Source organism: Lipotes vexillifer, unplaced genomic scaffold, assembly GCF_000442215.2.
Source record: "Lipotes vexillifer unplaced genomic scaffold, Lipotes_vexillifer_v1.1 scaffold448, whole genome shotgun sequence".
Lineage (NCBI taxonomy): Eukaryota > Metazoa > Chordata > Mammalia > Artiodactyla > Lipotidae > Lipotes > Lipotes vexillifer.
Genome location: NW_006787097.1, coordinates 1,680,945 through 1,697,641, shown reverse-complemented (window position 1 = coordinate 1,697,641; position 16,697 = coordinate 1,680,945). Strand labels below are relative to the sequence as shown.

Here is a 16,697-nt window from a genome sequence, read left to right as displayed (position 1 = left end):
CCTGGTATGAATCTTACCTTCTTACATGCTAGCTGCAACATCAAGGGATACTTTATTTAACCTCTAGTTTCCTCAACTATAAAATGGAGCTGATAAGAGTACCTGTTTCATAGGATTGTTGTGAGGCATAAATTAGTTAATATATGTAAAGAACTTTAAATGGTTTCTAGTACTCTATAAACAACCTAAAATAGCATCTATTATTTGATCAATGACAAATGTACTCTAGTTACCCATTTGTCTTCATATCCAATTTGCCACAAATTGAGGTATACTCATCAGTATTCAATTAAATATTTGCATGTCTATTTTGATAGAAAATAGACATAGAGAAGGCTTTAGATTTATTCAAGAAATATTTATCAGGCACTATTCTGGACACTAGGAATACAGCAGTGCACTAGCTGAACAAAAACTCCCTGCCTTCATGGATCTTACTTAGAGTGAGGAGTCGCAATAAAAACTGTAAATGAGTCAACTGAAAAACATGGTAGAAAGTACAATGGGAAAAAATAAGGCAGGGAAATGGGGAAGAGGGTTGAAATTTTAAATAGTATGACCAGAGAAGGCCTTACTGAGGTTGTGACATTTAAGTAACATCTTAGAGGTGAGGCAGTGAAGAGGAAAGAGTAAGTACCAATCCCTGAGGCAGGAGGGTATAGGTATGTTTTAGGAACAGCTTGAACAGACACTAAGCAGAGAGGCAAAGAAGGTGCAAAACAGCCTTTGTAAGCATTGGAAACACTTTGGCTTTTACTCTGAGCTAGATCATTGGATTTTCTTCACTTCTGCATTTTTACATACAAGCATTCTGCCACCTATATGAATAGAAAAAACTTATCTTTTTTTAAATTTTAGTAAAAATGTTTGAGTACATTGAAATTAATTGGCATTGTCATTATTTATACATCTAATACTGCATACTTCTATATTACAAATTTAGATCGTAAGTATATTTTATTTGTATAATAAAAGTTATAATAATTTTCAATAAACAAAAACACATTCTGGTAACTTTACAGTCTTTTTGGAAAAACATACTGGTCATCATAATTTCTCATTTCTATTAAAGTGGAAATGATAAACTGTTTTCTATAGTGAATGTGTTCTATTTCTTGATACCACACTTCAGTGATTTATAATAAGCTTATTTAACTCATCCAGTTTACAGTTTCTTATTTTATTTGGCTGTAGAGAGTTAATTAATCGAGACTGGTGGAATTTCAATTAATATAGTTTCTAACAGAATGGCTTCTTTCCTCAGTCTACTGGATTGTTGAAACACTAATACTTTCAATTATCTACTTTAAATTTCCACAAATAAACAACTTATATTATCCATCAAGCAAACTTAAAAACAATTCTGTATCTAAAATTTCATTTGTAAGTTGCTTGCTTGAAATTCAGAAGGTATTTTCCAGAAGAAACAATGAGTTCCTTTAGAACTGTGGATACAATTTTACAAAACACACCCACTGTTTATCAGGGGTGATCCAAAAATCTCACAGAGGCACATAAAATTACCCATGTAAATACCTTTCATCCTAACATATTATAGGTCTTATATGACTCTTACACATGAATTTAAAGGCAAACCAGAACTATCACAGCTCATTTAAAATGGTAAGCTAACCATTCAGAATATAAATAGTAAGACAAGATACAACTAATAAAATCTGAGAATTGTCAAAATAAGTGTTCAAAATTCTAAGCATTTTTCCCATTGGAGAGCCTCTAAGATACTTATCCAGTGATTATTCTTATTTCAGATAAATTTCTAATCAGAATTGATTTTATTCCTCAGGGAATTCATGTAATTACTATTGTCTACACTGCATCCTCTACTCTCCCATATAGGAGTATAGAGATATACTGTCAATAAATTCTGTTTGAATAATTAAATTTTAACATCTTCAGACTATATCTCTTCATATTAATAAAAAGTATTAACCACTCTCATCAAACAATCAATTCTCCTAAAATATGAGATTAAATAAATGTGAAAAATTACATCTGTGAAAGAAAAAAAAGTTCTGAAATCATTACATATCTTTATTTAAAAATAAGTTGGGTTTGGAAAAAATGTTTAGATGGAAAGAAAGATCAGGAATGAGAAGAATATGACATGCATACACTGAATCAGGACTAATCTGAACCAAGAGATAAGGAAATAACAAAATACATGCAAATAATGAGAAATGTGGTTCTTTTCAAAGCACTACATAAGGATGTTTAACAAAATGGTAAATTATTTTCTATGTTAAATTAATGATGTTTGAGAAACAATAGTGTTTCTTCTCTCGTAATCAGAAAAAAAAAAAAAAAGGGAAGAAAGAAATCAGAATGAGATTCAGATACCAAAATAGCCAAAAGGGATCAAATGCAAAATTTAATCTTATCCAAGAATACTGAAAGCAATTTAAATTAGATTTTTAAATTTGAATATGATTCACTAAAATAAGAGTATAAATAAATTCAAGATTGCTATAAGATCTAAAAGGCTAGGAAATTTACTAAAAATATATTGTCATTAGTAGATATAGAAATGCTATCATATTTAAATCATAATGTATCCTTTGAAAACACTGCATTTACACAAAGTTATATTTGTATTTATACAGTTACATAACTTTTAGTTACAATTTCCAAGTATTAAAATAAATAGAGCCTCTAAAAATGTGGGGTCCAAGGAAAGAATGGAAGTATAGGGCTCACATACCAAATGTCTAAATATTTTTAAATGATAAATCATTCTTCAAAGAAGATTAAACTAATTTTGTTCCATTTGCCTACTTTAGAAAGATACTGGAAGGCCAGGTTCAAATTTAAAATATTTGGACTTCTCAGAATTTCATGCCAGCATGTGGTAGTCCATCCAGAGCCAACCCCTAACCTTAGTCAACCCCATTTCTATTTCTTCCCTGATGCTAGGTAAATCCCATACCATGAAGGACTTCACACAAGCACATATATGAGCATCCCAGTCTTCATGTCCCAGCTGTGTCCCTCCTCTGCTACAAAAAGATGCCAACTCTGGTCCTCTATTCAACCTAGGTTGAGTATACCAGTAGCACAGTTCACCCTTTGGAGGATGGACCCCCAACAAGAAGCCTTAAAGTTCTTGAAAGGAGATTTGAAGCCATCTGAGCAGGGAATTCAGGGGTCTTACCTACCGTGTGGTATAGAAGGAAAGCATAGGATCTAAGTAGCATATTACCTTATTGCTCAAGGTCATTGCTTCACAAAGAAGGTTGTAGCTAGAGAAATGAATGGGGATGGCCATCTAAAGCTCTAGGAATAGTGTAACGTCTTCCATTCCCAAGTCTAAAGAAAGGTACAATCTCCCAAGACCAAACCAGGAAGTAATAGAAAATATGAACAGAATAATTACCAATACTGAAATTGAATCAGTAATTTTAAAACTCCCAATAAACAAAAGTCCAGGACCAAATGGCTTCACAGGTGAATTTTACCAAACATTTAGAAAAGAGTTAACACCTATCCTTCTGAAAATATTCCAAAAAACTGCAGAGGAAGGAATACTTCTGAACTCATTCTATGAGGCCACCATCACCCTGACACCAAAACCAGACAAAGTTATCACAAAAAAAGAGAATTACAGGCCAATACCACTGATAAACACAGATGTAAAAATCTTCAACAAAATACTAGCACACCAAATCGAACAATACATTAAAAGGATCATATAACATGATTAAGTGGGATTTATCCCAGGATGCAAGAATTTTTTAATATCCACAAATCAATCAATGTGATACACCACATTAACAAATTGAAGGATAAAAACCATATGATCATCTTGGGACTTCCCTGGTGGTCCAGTGGCTACAACTCCAGGCTCCTGATGCAGGGGGCCCAGGTTCGATCCCTGGTCAGGGAACTAGATCCCACATGCCACAACCAAGAGTTCACATGACACAACTTAAGATCCCACAAGCTTAAAAAAAAAAAATCCTGCATGCTGCAACTGAAGATCCTGCACACCACAACAAAGATCTTGCACATGGCAATGAAGATCCCACATGCCACAACTAAGACCCAGTGCAGCCAAATAAATAAATAAATAAATATTTTAAAATGTATGATCATCTATAGATGCAGAAAAAGCTTTTGATAAAATTCAACATCCATTTTTGGTAAAAGCTCTTCAGAAAGTGGGCATAGAGGGAACCTATTTCTTCATAATAAAGGCCATACATGTCAAACCCACAGCTAATATCATACTCAATGGTGAAAAGTTGAAAGCATTTCCTCTAAGATCAGGAAGAAGACAAAGATTCCCACTCTCACCACTTTTATTCAATGTAGTTTTGGAAGTCCAAGCCACAGCAATCAGAGAAGAAAAAGAAATAAAAGGAATCCAAATGGGAAAAGAAGAAGTAAAACTGTCAATATTTGCAGATGACATGATTCTATACATAGAAAATCCTAAAGACACTACCAGAAAACTATTAGAGCTAATCAATGAATTCAGTTAAGTTTCAGGATACAAAATTAATACACAGAAATCTGTTGTATTTCTATACACTAACAATAAAATATCAGAAAGAGAAATTAATGAAACAATCCCATTTACCATCACATCAAACAGAATAAAATATCTAGGAATAAACCTACCTAAGGAGGCAAAAGACCAGTACTCTGAAAACTATAAAACACTGATGAAAGAAATTGAAGACAACAGAAACAGATGGAAAGATATACCACGTTCTTGGATTAGAAGAATCAATGTTGTTAAAATGACCATACTACCCCCGGCAATCTACAGATTCAATATAATCCCTATCACATTACCAATGGCATTTTTCACAGAACTAGAACAAAAATGTTTAAATTTGTATGGAAACAAAATAGACCCCAAATAGCCAAAACAATCTTGAGAAAGAAGAACAAAGTTGGAAGAGTCATGCTCCTTGACTTTAGACTTTACTACAAAGCTACTACAAAGTAATTAAAACAGCATGGTACTGGCACAAAAACAGAAATATAGATCAATGGAACAGGATAAAAAGCCCAGAAATAAACCCAGACACTTATGGTCAATTAATCTGTGATAAAGGAGGCAAGAATATACAATGGAAAAAAGACAGTCTCTTCAATAAGTGGTCCTGGGAAAACTGGACAGCTACATGTAAAAGAATGAAATTAGAGATTCTCTAACACCATATACAAAAATAAACTCAAAATGGATTAAAGACATAAATGAAAGACTGGATACTGTAAAACTCCTAGAGGAAAACATAGTCAGAACACTCTTTGACATAAATTGCAGAAATATTTTTTTGGATCCACCTCCTAAAGTGATGAAAATAAAAACCAAAAATACCAAATAGGACCTAATTAAACTTAAAACCTTTGCATAGCAAAGGAAACCACAAACAAAACAAAAAGACTGCCTACAGACTGGGAGAAAATCTGCAAACGATGCTATTGACAATGGCTCAATTTCCAAAATATACCAACAGCTTAATATCAAAAAATTAAACAATCCAATCAAAAAATGGGCAGAAGACTAAACAGACATTTCTCCAAAGAATACATACAGATGGCCAACAGGCACATGAAAAGATGCGCAATATCGCTAATTATTAGAGAAATGCAAATCAAAACTACAATGAGGTATCACCTCACTTCGGTCAGTATGGTCATCATTAAAATGTCTACAAATAATAAATGCTGGAGAGGGTGTGGAGAAAAGGGAACCCTCCTACCCTGTTGGTGGGAATGTAAATTTGTACAGCCACTATGGAGGACAGTATCGAGGCTTCTTAAAAGACTAAAAATAGAATTATCAAATGATCCTACAATCCCCCTCCTAGGCATATCAGAGAAAACTCTAGTTGGAAAAGATACATGCACCCCAATATTCATAGCAGACATGGAAACTATGTCTGCTGTTTACAATAGCCAATACATGGAAGCAACCTAAATGTCCACTGACAGAGGAATGGATCAAGAAGTTGTGGCACATATATATACTGGAATATTGCTCTGCTATAAAAAAGAATGAAATAATGCCATCTGCAGCAACATAGATGGACCTAGAGATTATCATAGTAAGTGAAGTAAGTCAAACAGAGAAAGACAAATATCATATGATACCATTTATTTGTGGAATCTAAAAAAAAAATGATACAAATGAACTTATTTACAAAATAGAAACAGACTCACAGACATAGAAAACAAACTTATGGTTACCAAAGGGGAAAGTTGGGCAGAGGAGGGATAAATTAGGAGTCTGGGATTAACAGATACACACTACTATATATAAAATATATAAACAACAATAACATACTGTACAGCACAGGGAACTATATTCAATATCTTATAATAACCTACAATGGAAAAGAGTCTGAAAAAGAATATATATATACATATATAAACATATGTATATTATATACATAACAGAATCACTTTGCTGTAAAACACTGTAAATTAAGTATACTTCAATTTAAAAAAAGGTTAAAAAATCCGATTTGGTGTGTAAGGTACTATAATTACTCTTTAATATCAAAGAGAGTTAAATATTATAAAAAACGTTTATGTTCTGCTTCATTATTGGGTAATATAAACATTTGCCTCAAAACTCTTTTGCCTCCTAAAGTCCTCCATTGATCCTACAGATCATGTGTTAATAAGCAATAAACAATATTTAGTGAGTTTACAGTATATATTAAATTCCATATGAGGAATGAAGAAATTAGACACAAGAATTGCTTGCTCTTACTGGACTTATTATAATATTTTAAGATAATAAATTATGAATACGTAATTGACAGCACAGAATTGAATATAAGAAACAAATAAACAGTATATATAGTAAATAGAGTAAGTGTCCAAAGGACAGCAATACTTGTGAATGAGGGTGGTTTGGCAGGTTTGGCCAAGATGGAGAGACTGGGCTTTAACCCTAAAGAATTACAAGATTCAATAAGGCAGAGGGAGAAGAGTGTATAGAAAAATAATGTATAATACTAATCTATATGCATATAATTTTTGGCAGCACAGCCCTGTACTACATATATTTAGTGGGTAAAAGTTTTCGCCCCTATTTAAAACAAAAACAAACATATTTATTCTGCAGTTGTGAAATATTTAGATGTACACGGTTTGGTTAAACAAGAATCAGTTGTACACCAAAGGGTTCTTTCTTTTGTAAACTTCAAGGGCACCTTGGATATAATGATTCCTGAGGGCAACTATTTGTATCCTGAATTTATACCATCAAAGCGTTTTCACAAATGTTAACTTATTTGGTCCTCATCAGTCCAATAAAGTGAGACAGATATTTTCATTTTCACATTACTGATAAGGAATTCAATACCCAGGAATTGCATGGGCCAAGGACTAGAACCAGGCCTTCTAAACTTCATTTTCTGTATTTCATGATGTTTTACTGGTGACTTGTTGGCGTAGGGGAGATTGTCTCTCCCAGGGCTAGCTAATTCTTAGAGATACCAAAAGGCTCTGGGCCTAGAGCATATCTTTCATAGGCAAACTAACCAAACCAGAGTCTATAGGCCCAACTACTTCCTTACCTAACTTTCACACACCAAGCCAGTATTTCTTCTGTCTTAAATCCAGGGGCAGGTACCAGGCAACTAGAGACCAACCCTATAGCCCAAAGCCTGAAGGAATTATTCAAACTAGCCAATCCTAAGCTGTTTACTGGGCCCTGCCTTGCATTTCCCACAGAAACCCCAATAAAGGCTCTGGCTCAGACTTTCTCCTCACTCCTGTCTTCTGTCACTTGACCAAAACCAATTGCTTCCCCTGTGGCCCTGCATGGCCTTGATGACCTCCTTCCTGGATCCTGTGCGTATAATAGACTTCTCCTTTCCAAGTGTAATTCTTGTTTCCTCCTGTGGCCACAGTGACTTTACCATACCATTATCCAGCATGTACATTCTTAGAACAAACAGCTATATGGTTCATGACACATTCTTCCTGCCAACCCTTTGGAAGACAACTGATTCTTGCTTAATCAAAAGCTTTCATTGAGCAAGACACTCCAAGAGACAGAGCTTTTCTATTCATCACATGTAATCCTCTCCTTGATCCAAAGAAACAGACTCATAAAATAACTAATAGAAGAAGTTCTCTGTTCTACTTATCCAGCCATAAAAGCAGATACAGTTCACAAGATACTCTACCCTGCAGAAGCATGTATTAAAGTAATTAAACAAGGAGGCTATTAGACTGAGGTGGCTCTAATGCCTTGGCAGCTTGTGTAAGCAAACCCAAACCTAAGCTATAATAAATTCCTATAAATGCTCCAAGGTTAGGAAATAAAAACCTAAGAACAACCAATCACAAACAGCCATCTAGCCTTTCCCACTTAAATGAGGTACCCACTTAAGCTACAGCCAATAAAATAATTTCCATGCTTTGTTTCTATGTCTGCTGTATAAAAAATATCTTTCCCCTAGCTCTTGTTGGCAGAGTGACCCTAACCACTTTTGGTTTGATGCTGCCTGATTCAAATCAATGTTAGTGATAGGGATAGAGTAGAATAATTAGTTTAAAAATAATTAGTTAGAGAAATTAGTTTGAAGACAGAAAGGAAATTTTAAGGGAGTTTGGGAAACTGTTGTAAGCTAATGACCACTCAAGAAAAGAATTCAATCTATCTTGAAGGAAGACCAGGTGCATTCAACTTCCAGGCACACTCAAGCCACAAGTCCTGACAGTTAAAACACAAGACAATAGATATGGGGTCTGAATATTGTTACATGAAGCCAGGGAGTTAATGGTCCTTGAAGAAGAGCATTTCTGCATGTAGCCAACATGGAATATAGGGGAAAGTGGAAAGAAACTAGATGAAAGGGGACATTATACCAAAACCTGAGATGAATAACCATTTTTTAGCATATGTTATCACCTTTCTGCTAAAATACATATGATTTCAATAGCACCATGACAGTCCCAGCTAAACCACATAGGGTCAAAGGAGGAACTAATGATGTAAGCCTTGACATCTACCGAAGAATGATGAAGAAGGTGGTTTTCCCCACTGCCCACTTTTTCTTTGATTATAAAAATGTAGCCCTCTTTGCTCTCAGGGCTGCACTCCCTTGCCTGTCCACCTGTATCTCTCACAAGCTTCCTATGCTAATAAACTCACTCTTTGCCTATCATTTTGCCTCACCCTGAATTCCTTCTGTGACGAGACAAAAGAACCTGAGCTTCAGTAAGTCCTGATACCAGGTGAGCAGTTTCACTTAAAAGACGTGGGTTTGAGTCCCCTCCTAAGTCAGGGATCATGGGTTCAAGTCCCAATCTGAGGTGTGATTGGATATGAGACTCATCCAAGAAAGAATGTGGCTTCATTAGCGCAAATAAATTCTTAGAAATTTTAATATGCCTCTGTTTACCTTTCAACACATGTATGTAAGTTTTGTTTTACTGAGTTTTTTCTATACTATACAACAGTGAATTGTTTTATATATTGGTATTTTAAGTCATATGAAAATATAAAAAATTATAATAAACAATAATGAGATGGAAGAGTTGGAATATTTTGAGTTTAGTCCCTATTTTGTAAAAGCAAATAGCTGGGGGGGGGCCTTCAAGATGGCGGAGGAGTAAGACGTGGAGATCACCTTCTTCCCCACAAATACATCAAAACCACGTCCACATGTGGAACAACTCCTACAGAACTCTACTGAATGCTGGCAGTAGACCTCAGACTCCCCAAAAGACACCCTGAGGTGACCTACACTCAGGGGCAGGGGCAAATCCCAAGCTGAACCCCCGGAGCTGGGCGAACGAAGAAGAGAAAGGGAAACTTCTCCCAGCAGCCTCAGGAGCAGCAGATAAAATCTCTACAGTCAACTTGATGTACCCTGCATCTGTGGAACACCTGAATAGACAACGAATCATCCAAAAATTGAGATGGTGGATTTGGGAGCAACAGTAGACTTGGGGTTTACTTTCTGTGTCCCATTTGTTTCTGGTTTTATGTTTATCTTAGTTTAGTATTTATTATCATTGGTAGATTTGTTTATTGATTTGGTTGCTCTCTTCCTTTTATTTTTATAATGTATATATTTTTTTCCTTTATCTCTTTTTGTGAGTATGTATGTGTATGCTTCTTTGTGTGATTTTGTCTGTATAGCTTTATTTTTGCCATTTGTCCTGGGGTTCTGTCTTTTTTTTTTTTTAATATAGTTTTTAGCACTTGTTATCACTGGTGGCTCTGTTTTTGGTTTGGTTGCTCTCTTCCTTCTTTCTCTTTTTTTTATTACTTTTTAATTTTTTTATTTTTAATAACTGTTTTATATTTTAATTATGTTATTTTATTTTATTTATTTTTCTTTCTTTCTTTCTTTCTTTTTTTTCTCCCTTTTCTTCTGATCCAAGGGGCTGACAGGTCTTGGTGCTCTGGCTAGGTGTGAGGCCTGAGCCCCTGAGGTGGGAGAGCTGAGTTCAGGACATTGATCCACCAGAGACCTCACAGCCACATGCAATATCAAATGGGGAAAACTCTCCCAGAGATCTCCATCTCAATGCTAAGAAGCAGTTCCACTCAACGACCAGCAAGCTACAGTGCTGGACACCCTATGCCAAACAACTAGCAAAACAGGAACACAAACCCACCCATTAGCAGAAAGGCTGCCTAAAATCATAATAAGTTCACAGACACCCCCAAACAAACCACTGGACGTGGTCGTGCCCCCCAGAAAGACAAGATCCAGTCTCATCCACCAGAACACAGGCACCAGTCCCATCCACCAGGCAGCCTACAGAGCCCACTGAACCAACCTTAGCCACTGGGGGCAGACACCAAAAACAACAGGAACTACGAACCTGTAGCCTGCGAAAAGGACACCAAACACAGTAAGTTAAGCAAAATGAGAAGACAGAGAAATACACAGCAGATGAAGGAGATGAATGAGCAAGGTAAAAACCCACCAGACCAATCAAATGAAGAGGAAATAGGCAGTCCACCTGAAAAAGAATTCAGAGTAATGATAGTAAAGATGATCCAAAATCTTGGAAATAGAATGGAGAAAATACAAGAAACATTTAACAAGGACATAGAAGAACAAAAGAGCAAACAAAAAATGATGAACAACACAATAAATAAAATTAAAAATTCTCTAGAAGGAATCAACAGCAGAATAACTGAGGCAGAAGAACGGATAAGTGACCTGGAAGATACAATATTGGAAATAATTACCAAAGAGCAGCATAAAGAAAAAAGAATCAAAAGAATTTACGAAAATCTCAGAGACCTCCTGGACAACATTAAATGCAACAACATTCCAATTATAGGGGTCCCAGAAGAATAGAGAAAAAAAAAGGGACTGAGAAAATATATGAAGAGATTATAGTTGAAAACTTCCCTAATATGAGTAAGGAAGTAGTTAATCAAGTCCAGGAAGCGCAAAGACTTCCATACAGGATAAACCCTAGGAGAAACACAGACAACACATATTAATCAAATTATCAGAAATTAAAAACCAAGAAAAAATATTAAAAGCAGCAAGGAAAAAGCAACAATTAACATACAAGGGAATCCCCATAAGGTTAACAGCTGATTTTTCAGACGAAACTCAGCAACCCAGAAGGGAGTGGCAAGACATATTTAAAGTGATGAAATGGAAAAACCTACAACCAAGATTACTCTACCCAGCAAGGATCTGATTCAGATTTGATGGAGAAATTAAAACCTTTACAGACTAGCAAAAGCTAAGAGAATTCAGCACCATCAAACCAGCTCTGCAAAAAATGCTAAAGGAACTTCTCTAGGCAGCAAACACAAGAGAAGGAAAAGACTTACAATAACAAACACAAAACAATTAAGAAAATGGTAATAGGAACATACTTTTCGACAGCTACCTTAAATGTAAAAGGATTAAATGCTCCAACCAAAAGACAAAGACCAGCTGAAATGATACAAAAACAAGACCTGTATATATGCTGTCTACAGGAGATCCACTTCAGACTTAGGGACACATACAGACTGAAAGTGAGGAGATGGAAAAACATATTCCATGCAAATGGAAATCAAAAGAAAGCTAAAGTAGCAATTCTCATATCAGACAAAATAGACTTCAAAATAAAGACTATTACAAGAGACAAAGAAAGGTACTACACAATGATAAAGGGATTAATCCAAGAAGAAGATATAACAATTGTAAATACTTATGCACCCACCATAGGAGCAACTCAATATATAAGGCAAATACTAACAGCCATAAAAGGGGAAATAGACAGTAACACAGTAAGTGGGGGACTTTAACACCCCACTTACACCAATGGACAGTTCATCCAAAATGAAAATAAATAAGGAAACACAAGCTTTAAATGACACACTAAACAAGATGGACTTAATTGATATTTATAGGACATTCCATCCAAAAACAGCACATTGCACTTTCCACTCAAGTGCTCATGGGACATTCTCCAGGATAGATCATATCTTAGGTCACAAATCAAGCCTTGGTAAACTTAAGAAAACTGAAATCGTATCAAGTATCTTTTCCGACTACAATGCTATGAGACTAGATATCAATTACAGGAAAAAAATCTGTAAAAAATACATACAAACACATGGAGGCTAAATAATACACTACTGAATAACCAAGAGATCACAGAAGAAATCAAATAGGAAATCAAAAAATACCTAGAAACAAATGACAATGAAAACACGACAACCCAAAACCTATGGGATGCAGCAAAAGCAGTTCTAAGACGGAAGTTTATAGCAATACAATCCTACCTCGAGAAACAAGAAACATCTCAAATAAACAACCTAACCTTACACATAAATCAAGCAGAGAAAGAAGAAAAAAAAAAAATCCCACAGTTGGAAGAAGGAAAGAAATCATAAAGATCAGATCAGAAAGAAATGAAAAAGAAATGAAGGAAAGGATGGCAAAGTTCATTAAAACTAGAAACTGGTTCTTTGATAATATAAACAAAATTGATAAACCATTAGCCAGACTCATCAAGAAAAAAAGGGAGAAGGCTCAGGTCAACAGAATTAGAAATGAAAACAGAGAAGTAACAACTGACACTGCAGAAATACAAAGGATCACGACAGATTACTACAAGCAACTATGTGCCAACCAAATGGACAACCTGGAAGAACTGGACAAATTCTTAGAAAAGTACAACCTTCTGAGACTGAACCACGAAGAAATAGAAAATATAAACAGACCAATCACAAGCACTGAAATTGAAACTGTGATTAAAAATCTTCCAACAAACAAAAGCCCAGGACCAGATGGCTTCACAGGCAAATCCTATCAAGCACTTACAGAAGAGCTAAGACCTATCCTTCTCAAACTCTTCCAAAATATAGCAGAGGGAGGAACACTTCCAAACTCGTACTATGAGGCCACCATCACCCTGATATGAAAAGCAGACAAAGATGCCACAAAAAAAGAAAACTACGGGCCAATATCACTGATGAACATAGATGCAAAAATCCTCAACAGAACACTAGCAAAGAGAATCTAACAACACATTAAAAGTATCATACACCATGATCAAGTGGGGTTTATCCCAGAGATGCAAGGATTCTTCAATATATGCAAATCAATGTGATAAATCATATTAACAGACTGAAGGAGAAAAACCATATGATCATCTCAGTAGATGCAGAAAAAGTTTTTATTAAAATTCAACACCCGGGGCTTCCCTGGTGGCGCAGTGCTTGAGAGTCCGCCTGCCGATGCAGGAGACGCGGGTTCGTGCCCCGTTTCGGGAGGATCCCACATGCCGCGGAGCGGCTGGGCCCGTGAGCCATGGCCGCTGAGCCTGCGCGTCCGGAGCCTGTGCTCCGCAAATGGGAGAGGCCACAACAGTGAGAGGCCCGCATAACGCAAGAAAAAAAAAAAAAAAAAAAAAAATTCAACACCCATTTGTGATGAAAACCCTCCAGAAAGGAGGCACAGAGGGAACTTACCTCAACATAATAAAGGTCATATATGACAAACCCACAGCCAACATTATTCTCAATGGTGAAAAACTGAAAGCATTTCCACTAGGATGAGGAACAAGACACGGTTGCCCACTCTCACCAGTATTATTCAACATAGTTTTGTAAGTTTTAGCCACAGCAATCAAAGAAGAAAAAGAAATAAAAGGAATCCAAATCGGAAAGAAGAAGTAGAGCTGTCACTGTTTGCAGATGACATGATACTATACATAGAGAATCCTAAAGATGCTACCAGAAAACTACTACAGCTAATCAATGAATTTGGTGAAGTGGCAGGATACAAAATTAATGCACAGAAATCTCTTGCATTCCTATACAGTAATAATGCAAAACCTAAAAGAGAAATTAAGAAAACACTCCCATTTACCACTGCAACAAAAAGAATAAAATACCTAGGAATAAACCTACCTAAGGAGATAAAAAACCTGAAAGCAGAAAACTGTAAGACACTGATGAAAGAAATTTAAAATGATACAAACAGAGGGACAGATATACCATGTTCTTGGATTGGAAGAATGAACATTGTGTAAAAGACTATACTACCCAAAGCAATCTACACATTCAATGCAATCGCTATCAAACTACTAATGGCATTTTTCACAGAATCAGAACAAAAAATTTCACAATTTGTATGGAAACACAAAAGACCCCGAATAGCCACAGCAATCTTGAGAAAGAAAAACGGAGCTGGAGGAATGAGACTCCCTGACTTCAGACTATACTATAAAGCTATAGTAATCAAGACAGTATGGTACTGGCACAAAAACAGAAATATAGATCAATGGAACAGTATAGAAAGCTCAGAGGTAAACACACGCACATATGGTCACCTTATCTTTGATAAAGGAGGCAAGGATGTACAATGGAGAAATGGCAGCCCCTTCAGTAAGTGGTGCTGGAAAAACTGGACAGCTACATGTAAAAGAATGAAAATAGAACACTCATACACAAAAATACATATACAGAAAATAAACTGAAAATTGATTAAACACCATTTGTGAGGTTTAACAAAACATCACATACACCATACACAAAAATAAACTCGAAATGGATTTAAGACCTAAATCCTAAGGCCAGACACTATAAAACTCTTAGAGAAAAACATTCCCCGAACACTCCATGACATAAATCACAGCAAGATCCTTTTTGACCCACCTCCTAGAGAAAGGGAAATAAAAACAAATATAAACAAATGGGACCTAATGAAACTTAAATGCTTTTATATCACAAAGGAAAGCATAAACAAGATGAAAAGACAACCCTCAGAATGGGAGAAAATATTTGCAAACAAAGCAACTGACAAAGGATTAATCTCCAAAATTTACAAGCAGCTCATGCAGCTCAATATCAAAAAATACAAACAACCCAATCCAAAAATGGGCAGAAGACCTAAACAGACATTTCTCCAAAGAAGATATACAGATTGCCAACAAACACATGAAAGAGTGCTCTACATCATTAATCATTAGAGAAATGCAAATCAAAACTACAATGAGGTATCACCTCACACGTGTCAGAATGGCCATCCTCAAAAAATCTGCAAACAATAAATGCTGGAGAGGGTGTGGAGAAAAGGGAACACTCTTGCACTGTTGGTGGGAATGTAAACTGATACAGCCACTAGGGAGAACAGTATGGAGGCTCATCAAAAAGCTAAAAATTGTACTTCCATAAGACCCTACAGTCCCACTACTGGGCCTATACCCTGAGAAAACCATAATTCAAAAGAAGTCATGTACCACAATGTTCATTGCAGCTCTATTTACGACAGCCAGGACATGGTAGCAACCTAAGTGTCCGTCAACAGATGAATGGATAAAGAAGATGTGGCACATATATACAATGCAATATTACTCAGCCATAAAAAGAAACGATATTGAGTTATTTGTATTGAAATGGATGGACCTAGAGACTGTCATACAGAGTCAAGTAAGTCAGAAAGAGAAAAACAAATACCGTATGCTAATACATATATATGGAATTAAAAAAAAGAAATGGTTCTGATGAATCCAGGGGCAGGAAAGGAATAAAGACGCAGATGTAGGCAATGGACTTGAGGACACGGGGAGAGGGAAGGGTAAGCTGGGACAAAGTGTGAGAGTGGCATGGACCTAAATACACTACCAAATGTCAAAATAGATAGCTAGTGGGAAGCAGCTGCATAGCACAGGGGGATCTGCTCGGTGCTTCTTAACCACATAGAGGGGTGGGATAGGGAGGCTTGGCAGGAGAAGCAAGAAGGAGGATGTATGGGGATATATGTACATGTATAGTTGATTCACTTTGTTATAAAGCAGAAACTAACACACCATTGTAAAGCAATTATACTCCAATGAAGATGTTAAAAAAAAAAAAAAGCAAATAGCTGACAGAATTGACCAACTTAACAGCAGACCTAATGACAGGTTTGATTATTTCATCATCCAACTTCTAAAATTACTAGGTGTATGTACACATTTCAAACTGGAGAGTAAGTTATACATGTGTTTGTCTTAATTAGAGGCAGGACTTTAACCCCCTGGAAAAAACTTGGTATATGGCTGAAGTTTCAGAAGTCTGCGCATACAGCTTAGTGTTGTACATCACCTAAGACTATTTCTCCACTGATAAATCTCTTGGGCAGTTCCATTTAAATGAATCTTTATTAGAAGTGATAGGTAATGTAAAAAGCTATGAACAGTACTTAATCCATTCATGCCTGAGGGTTCTCTAAAAACCCATCCCC

General features: G+C 35.9%; 1 protein-coding gene across 1 annotated transcript in view; it reads right to left on the bottom strand.

Moving 5' to 3' along the window:
* EPHA6 (EPH receptor A6) overlaps positions 1-16,697 on the bottom strand; it is an 894,187-nt gene that overhangs the window by 749,246 nt on the left and 128,244 nt on the right. The gene's annotated exons all lie outside the window — the stretch shown is intronic.